This window comes from Gobius niger, assembly GCF_951799975.1.
Source record: "Gobius niger genome assembly, chromosome: 3".
NCBI lineage: Eukaryota > Metazoa > Chordata > Actinopteri > Gobiiformes > Gobiidae > Gobius > Gobius niger.
Window position 1 is genome coordinate 26,715,609 of NC_136854.1, and position 9,529 is coordinate 26,725,137.

A 9,529-nucleotide genomic window follows, 5' to 3' on the forward strand; every position below is an offset into this window, starting at 1 on the left:
GTTTTCAATGACAGGTTCACTTTTAGTATCTAAAATCCAAATGGTTAGTAATTGTTCATAAAGCTGTTAAAAAGTGTAAAATATGGAGAGGAGAAAATGAGCCAACCACTGTAACTAAATTAAGGACTTTTATTTAGTTAGCAAGTCCTGGACTTTTTGGCCGATTTGCCCATCTATTCAGCAAGGCGAGTGTTTGTAAGTTTTTGCGTCTTAAATTTGTTCTTGTTTTACAATATTGAACATTCACACCATTACATCCGGCCTGGGAAAAACGCAGACAAGCTTTTTGCATCATCTCTGCTTCATCATTTGTGCTCAGTCTCTGTGGATTGGAGACATATTAAAAAGAAAGCAAAATGAAACCCTCAAATCGTCTGCCTTCCCTACTATACAAATGAGAGATACATGGTTGCAATAAAAACCCTCTGTATAATGGGGTCTTTTTCTTGATTATTGCTTTCATTGAAGGCCCTCTGACATTTTTGTAAATGCCAGCGATTTACGTCACTCTCTGAGGACTACTTCAACTGGTGGTGTGTTCATGGATAATTAGACTATGCTCACTCTGTGCACATTCACATTCGAGATTAGAGCTGGGTACCGTTAGACTTTTTTTCAATACCTGTACTTAAACGATACTTGGTTTTACAATACTGATACCTGAACAATAACGTTGAGTTTAAGGTGTGCTTTATTATCCCCATAGGGCACAATGTCCTCTGCATTTGACCCATCCTTCAATGCCTTCAGGAAACCTGTAAGGAGCAGTGGGCAACTGCAGTGCAGCGCAAGGAGACCCTGGAGGATCCAGGTACTAGAGATGCACCAATCCAGGTTTTCTGCTTCCCTTTCTTAAAAGTGTCTTTCTCTGACTGAAAAAGTGAATGTTCCTCTTTTCTCCAGTGTCAGATCAATACAGTCTTATTTTTTCTTGCAAACGAGTTGTTACCATTTATTAATTATATCAATTAATAAACTAATCTAAAAACATTAAACAAGGATCATTTACATTTTCTACACTAAATGTCCTTGGCTTGATGACAGGCTTTTAGGTAGCATTACTATTAACAACTCACATAACGTGATGTGATTAGGCCAAATTACAAATATGTTGGATCAGTTATTTCATAAACTAAAATGCTAATACTTGGCCACTCCAGCAGTGGCTGATTGTATTGTATTTCTTTACGTGATCCACTCGTAGTTCCTTTCCCTGCCTTGATTAGTTGCCATTAGCATTAGCATGTTGCCGCTAACTTTAGCATACTGTTGCTAGTCGCGGCATTTTGCACAGCGATCAAAAATAAAATTGGTCAAAGAATTGTGACGTTGCTTTTGGCCCAGGAACGCTTCATTGAGGGTAGACATTATTGCCCGTGTTCTTCTTGGTGAGACGCTGAGTGATTATTTACGTTAGGTACCGCTAAACAGAAGAGTTTGCAGTAAGAAAATGGTCAACAGTTGTGAAACGTACGTTTCTATAGGTTTCATAGGAGGAAAAGATGCCATGGAGGGCAGATTGAGCCAATCGGCAGAAGACATCAGTTAGCCTGGATCTCAGCCTTCTCTCCATGATGCAAACCAGTCAACACAACGATTGACAGGTGTCATGTGACAGCAGCCGAATGGTGAATGTCCAAATGAGCGATTGAATCCTCTTAGGTTCTGTGCTAAAATGTCGTGCAGCATGTCCATACTGACTGAGGTGTAGCTGGTGAAACTTGTGTTTAACAAACTTGTAGCTAAGCAATTTTCATTGCAATGTTTCTCCGCTCTCCTGAGGCCGAGGAAGTCGATTGAGTGAGTGGAAGAACTCTTAGAGAACTTTTAAAGCCCTGCCTTAGCTCTTTCCAATGAGAAGTCTCTATCACGTTCGGTCCCGGAGATATCGGCTTTTATCAGCGGCCAAATATCGGCCCGATATATCGACCTCTCTTCTCTCTACTCCTTTTCATTCAGACTGCATTAAAGAACCCTGTGGCTTTGTTATCTATTTTGAATGGCTTTTGAATGTCCTTTCAGTATTCCTATGGTTTCTTCTTTGTTTTTGTCCAAAGACATGCATTTGGTGGTTTTGATGAAATGACACACCAGTGGTTCTCAAACTGCAGTACATGTACCACTGTTAATACTTGGGCTTCTTCGGGTGGTGCTCAGGGACTTTTTTAAATTTTAATCATGCTTTAGTAATGCATTTTTTTTTTTTAAATCTGGTTTACACCCAGATCATCCATAATTTTGTCCAATTTAGATCCATTTTAGACCCTTTTAGACCTGGTTTAGTTCTGTGTGTAGAAAAAGTTGAAGAACCATTGCAATAGACCATTCCCTCAGCTGGCATGAGTGTAAGGCAACAGAAAGTAATGAATGTTTTATTAACTGTTTAATACAGTCATTGATAAATATTGTTATGATCGTGACATATTTATTGATCATTTAGCAACATAGCCCTATACTCACATTTGTGCACTTGAAAACCAACTACAACCTTCTGCTTCCTCGTCTACCAGCCGCCACTTCAACTCCAACAGTGCAATTACTGTAAGTATATAAAATTACAAAATGTATTAATGGCACTGAATGGAGCATTTGAGCGCTGTTATTTCTCTAAAGCTGGCTTTCGTCTTTTCTGATGTGACGTCCACTGCTCGGCAAACAACGCCTATGAAAAAGCAACTCATCTTTACCGCTATATGTCCTGTCCTCAATGCCAACAATAGCTATTTGTTCTCTGTGGGGGGTCAGTGCTAATCACACAAATGCTGAATGCATGGCCTGGTGGCTGTTGTAGCTCTCCTTTGCTGATCAATTCCTGTATAGTTTGCATGTGAACCAGCCCCGGTTTGCTCCAGATTTGCAAATCCAGGGATTAACCGTCCCATCTCCACAACAAATAGTTATCTTTCGGCGTGTTTTGGTGGCATTATTTGCAGAGCCAAAGCAAAGCAGTGGCGAGCTTGTACAGGTGTTGGTGGATAATTGCAGGGTTTGAGTGATGATGTTTCTGTTACTGACCTCACGTTGACTCCGCGACTATGTTGACTGTGCGTATTGTTCCCAAGGACCCCGAGCTTTGGTCTTTTGCTGTGTCTAGAGTTTTTAAGGCAAGATAGGAATCTGCCTCATGTCAAGATTGTTGTCCAGTTGTGTTTGGCTTTAGCGACTTCGCCACTCTAGACATCCAGGAATTATCTTCACTCCAGGATATTCACAGCCCTTCCTTGTGATACAGTATCAAAACAACACATTATACAGCTCGACCACGCCTTGTTCCTCAATTCAACTTTATTTATAGAGCACTTTAAAAACAACACAGTCGACCAAAGTCCGGCAGGTTGCATGATATAGTGGGACAAGAAGGGACAGGCTTGAGCTATTAAAATGTTTTAGATAAAGATCGCCATAGAATCATCTTATATCTAATCTAATATTGTACTTGTTTATTTTATGCAAAAAAAATAAACAAGTACAATATTAGTACTTGTTAGTACAATTCAATTCCCTCGGCAAGTGGGACATTATCTTCAATAGGTTTGTTCTGGGGAAATGCTCAAATCACCACCGCTGCTGCCCTCATCACAGTTCTTACATCCTGCACCCTGTATCCTGCACTCACTCATTACTTTTTTTCTGTTTCTTTATTTAGATGCACCTCCAAACACACTTACTGATAACACGACGAGTGAGCCAAACCTGTTTTACGGCAGACTGTTGTAACCCCTCCCTAAACTGCAGGCCCTTGGGTCTCTGTGACCATTGTTTCCCTCTGTTCCCATGCACTGTCATCTGTTGACAATAGGCACGATGGGAAAGAGGGAAGAGCCGAGGAGCGCCACATGTGCACCGCCACACGTGTCTGAGGATGTGTGTGCTACTAACCTACACGGAGCAGAAACAAAGGGCTCAGCAGAGGAGGAAGTTACACACAGCGCAAACAAAAATGCTACATTTCTTAAGTGATTGTTAGCACTGGACAACATACAAAAAAATCCTCATATTGACTGGGGGTGAGGGGGGAAAGTAGCCTAAATACTGCATATTATCACTCAAATAGTTCGTCATGAAAAAGATGTTTTGTCCCTCAAAGTCCAGGCTCCACTCTTAAACCTGTGGAAATCAAACTATTTTCTTGAAGTAAAGTAAACTTAATTTGGCACCATAGATCCACATTGTAAACACGACAACAGACCGTGTGCGCTGTTGAAGTTGTGTGTCGAAAATGTAGCACGATTTCCGCGAACTCTAAAGTCAGAGGCCAAATCAGCGCACTGTGAGAGTTGCACTCGCTATGAACTCCGACTGAGACGAGCTTCTAATTAACTCGGGGGAACAATGCGGATCTATGAGAGCGAGAAACATGAGAGATTTTACTCACCACCTCAGACTTTCCCGGTTTGATTCAGGTATACAGCTTTAAAGGAACAAGCCACCGTTTTTCCATACTGAGCTGAGCTTAGACGAGTTGATACATACCTGTCTGGTATGTGTGTGTGCCCGTGGAAGACCGTGGTAGCTTCCAACGTCACCCCCGTTTGGAGCTATAGGAATACATTGGGAGAGGCCAAATGCTAACAACATCGTTGGTCGTTTTGTTTGACTGAGCGCACAAACAAAGACCAGACAGGTACACATCAACTCGTCTAGGCTCAGGTAAGAACATATTTCAGTATGTAAAAACGGTGGCCTGTTCCTTTAAAGTGCTTCTGCTAAATTGGTCTACAAAGGCTGTCGAGAACCAAACTCATAACTGAGATTGACCCAAGACAATTTTACTATTTGCACAGCACTACTGTATGATATTAAAAATGTTAAATAAACAGAAAGCTCAGTAATGAGGACTTGTAGTTTGTTGAGCAGTACTTACATACTTACATAGGTGCAATTGCTCTTTTATGTAAACATGTTTGCATAGCCTACTTAAAGAAGTCCATCATTTCTCAACAGGGGTCTCAGACTGCTGTCTCTGGATCTCACTGAGAAGTCCAGCGTTGACTACCCTAAAACTCTAAATGAACCCTTATTCTAACCAGTGTGTCTAATGTGGGACCCTGCCAAATTAGCCAGGAGGACCTCAGGGCACTCTCGGTCTCTTCTGCAAATTAAAGAGAAAGAAAAACAGCAAGGAGTGAGGAACAGTGGGTGTCGGTGGGACAGAGGCAGACAGACAGGCCCTGCAGCGTCACTGGGATAATGACTTCTTTTGATCGTCCTACAAGAAGCATAACCACGTATGTTATTTCTATGAGCAATTACGAGCTAGAATACAGTCCCTTTAATGAGTAAACTGTACCAGAAGTATCATAAAACAACTAGCAAGTATGCAATGTTGTGATTGTAGTTGAGAAATGAATACTATAGGTTGGATCAGGAAACTGAAGCACCAAGAGGAAACCCACCCAAACACACGCAAACTCCTCACAGAAATGTCTCGAATATTCTGATAATTGAACCCTTCTCTTGCTGCGAAGCGGGAGCGTCACATTTTTATCGTCAAACCCCAAACGAGCTGTATAAAATCATTTAAGTGTTTGTTCTTTTGTTGTGTCTTCCTCCTCTAGACTCGTTGGAAGCACTGCGCTCTCGTTCAGCTGTATCTGAGCAGTCTTAGACCTCAGGAGACTCCGCAGCGTGACGGCTGTGTGCACTAACAGAGGCCGAGGGGAGGGGTGGCGGGAGAGAGGGGAGGGAAGAGGAGACGACAGGAGGGGATCTGCAGAGGGAATGCTCCTTCTTTGGTGTGCCACTTTCGCGCTGACTTCCTGTTGTCGCCGCTCCCATTTCCTGTCTCTGAGGAACTTCTGTCGTCTTCTTGCCTCAACACAATTTACAACTTTTGTTTTGTTTGTTTTGCGGTTTCACTCCAGAAAACAGTGCTGTCAAAAGCACTATTACGTAAAGTTGCTTTGTTTCATCCAGGCCTAGATTTGCGGGTGTGTGCTTAAAAACATGTATTATGGGAATTGCAGAAAACATTGCTGTACCAGAGTTTCAAAGTTTTGTCTTCTTCTTCATTGATGTTCAATGAAAGACAGGACCTCTGGCTCAAACAGTGAAACAAATGCAAGTAGGGCGATTTGGACGCTCGTGCTTCATCTGATGCCAAAATCAAAGTATCTTTTTATGGGTTTATTACAGCAGGGGAACGCCCTCATTTAAATGTTGTTTTCTCCTAACTCTTAGTGCAGCACTTTCTTTAATTCATCCTTCTTCTTTTTGACTTGACCCCCCACACACCCCTCACTTTGCCTGGTGGGACTGTCTGGCTGCACTGCCTGCAATTGGGGCAACTTTTTTTTTTTTCCTTGCTCGATTTCATTATTTGTATTATAGGGAGACTTCCACCATGGCAATCCCATTAGTGTAAGACTAGGCCCAGCAGGAGAGGGTGCGCTGCCTGGGGAGCGAGGCTGTGTGCGAGTTTGTCATTGTCCACTCAGATAAACGTTAAGCACGGTACCGTTTAACCTGATTGTTAAGGGACAGATATCGGTATCTTATGACATTACTTTGTCTTGTCACATTTCTTGGGTATTTGCAAGATTATGCCTGTGGTTTTTTGATTTGCTTGCAGTGCACTTCATATATGCCTAAGCATATTATGTACTGTTATATAACTTAAAAATACTTACTTACTATGAAGGTGGGTGCAAGCAATTGGCTAAATTTAACAACATAGTTTTATTTTTTCATACTTAATGTGAAGGCCCATCTGTTTTACACGGTGCACATGCATCAGACGGTACCCACAAATACCGCAGTAAGGAACAATTAGCCATAGTCTATTTTAAACAGAGCTGTTTATCTTCATCATGTTCCCGCCATGGGGACTGCAGAAAATGAGAATTCAACTTTTCAAAGTTGACAGCACTTTTTTGTTTTGCAAGTGGGATATATTTCAAACAGGCTTGTAGATCAGGTGACAAAAACTAAAGCACTGAGGCTAATTAGCTGAAACGCCGCTTGTGTACCCGGCTCTCTCTGGGACAGTCTGTGGTGCCTGCTGATGGGGAATTATTGGGGTCTGAATGTATGTTTAAAGGTCGCTGTCTAATCCAATTATCTTGGATAAACACGGGTAGAGCATTTGTCCTGTAATGGCTAATACTTAAATGAGCAGTTTGTTAAAGGGGGCTCCAGCAAAGACCCTGGAGTTTATCAATGTTTGGAAGAAGAAACTTTCTGACTCAATTCAAATGCAATTTTGTCCCCGGAGCATTCTTCGTACCCCCGGTTTGGGAAACACAGCAGTACTACACTATATTGTGATTCATACTGTATGTGTTGCTCCTGGCATCAATCAATCAATCAACCAACCAACCAACCAACCAACCAACCAACCAACCAACCAACCAACCAACCAACCCTACACACACATACCCCCTCTGTAAACGTACAGCTGCTAAATGTCTATGAGCTTAATCCTTCTACAGTGCTGTCAGCAAATCTATTCCCATACGTCACGCAACAACCCCTAACATGTGAAACTTGCAAATACAAAGAAGCATCGCAGATGGTATAGGGACATAGGAAAACATCTTATAAGTGATCTGAAAAAATTAAATGGAAGCTGTGCTAATACTGACCAGGAGAACCTGGACTCCAGCTCTCTGCTCTGTACTTTACTAGCAAAAACACAAAGTGAATAGCTTGCAAACTGCTGTTCTCTGTCATCGATAACTCGCCAAAAACAAACATTTTAGAGTGACCTGAAAAAGTTAAAGTTGTGTTTCTATGTAGTTTTTAGAAATACAGTTGGCGTGCGTTTCGGCTGCCATTTCACTTGCAGATTTTCGAGGGGCCTACACCGACTCCCCTGCGTTACAAAGTGGTTTGAGATTCTTCTTTTTCTTTGTGTTTCTTGTGTCTGGGTAAATAGGTCCAGGGCAAGTTCTCAAGCATACAACCTCCACTCCCAAAAGTAGGTCTTCCATTCAGTCCCTGAGACAAAGGGGTGCTGTGGGGGTGAATGGGACAAGGAATTGGTGAGTTCTGGGGCATGATGGAAAAGAGTTCACGCAAACCCACATGTCTGCTTTGGGGACCGATTTATGTATTTAAATGGTAGTTTGTCAACTTTGCCTTCTTGGGTCAGTAAAAAAACATTTCTTGTAGTCAGAGATTTTATTTATTGACTTGGTGTACCATGAAGTTGTGAAATATGAGGACTGTTGTCGAAGGAATGGCGTCCATTGGTTGTAAAAAAAACCATAATGTCACATGTCCCATAATGTCACATGGCAGGACAAGAGAGTGGAATTTACTGAACTTTTACTGTATAAACTATACTAGGAATGGGTCTGCAGGTGTACATGGTTTTGAATATTCATGGTTTATGACTGTTTCATGGTGAAATATTTGTTTGGAAATGTGTGAGTAATTTGGCCTTCTCTCCCAGCTCCTGTTATGGGCCCTCCATGGCCCTAAGTGTGCGTCCCCACTGAACATCTGTGTTGCATCAAAAGCTCTGGGCTCTTGTCTATTCATACCCGCTCTCATCGACTTGAATGGTGATTTCATGTGTATTGTTCAGCCTTCTGGTCATGATCCCTGCTCTCTGATATTTTGACGCGCGCAGGTTTTTAAAGACACATTATCCATAAACCGGGACTTTTAGTTGGCTTTAAAAGAACACGCTCATAACCTGCTGTTTTGGTTGAGAAGGAGAAAGTTCGTGCTCGGTTGATTTATTCAGACACAGTCTTAAGAAGGGGGGGTGGGATGGTGGTTTTTGTTATGCCCAAAATGTCTGGGCAGAGACAATGAGCTATGCGAACAATTTGGGAGAGTCAATTGGTAACTCCCAGTAAAGCCCGGCCCTTTTATGTAAACCAACAGGAAGGAACAGAGGAGTAATTCATAATGAAATAGACCTTCAAATGATTTTAAGGGTAAGCGATACTATATCAGATAGACCGTCAAACAAGTCATTGCTGAAAGCTGTTTGTTCTGTGGAATGGCCCATTGGCTAAGTGTAGATTTGGTAGTAAAATGACTGCATAGGAAGCTATTCTATTGGTGGCAGGTGATGAGCTCAGAAACAGATTCTGTTGTGTTAGTCAAATTGTCTTGCTCAGCTTCAACAGATCTAATTTCAGAGTGCCCCTCTCCGTGTGTTTGTCCAATCCAAAAAAGCCGAGCTCACCCCCTCGTTAGACAAAGGGCGCAGATGGCTAGGCCCTCCTTGGGTTTTTGAGGGTGGGGTCCCACAAGCAGACGTCTGTGAGAGGAGCGCTGTGTGCCCCCCCAAGGAGTTCATTTCAGTTCCCCGCTGCAGGGACGACAGACAGGGGGCCCTGCTTATAATAAGAAGGGCTTAGAATCCCCCCCAGCCCAAATGGCCCAACGCCTCCTCAGGACTGCCCCATGACCTCTGGGTCACAGGCACGGCTACAGAGGTGGGAGGAATGCCAACGCAGCCCGGACACTCTGCGGGAATAACAGCAGCAGGACTGGGACGTGTGACGCCCAGAGTTAACCTTTTAGTACAATACACCCGTAATTACAATGTCACATGTTTTGCAGGTCCTGA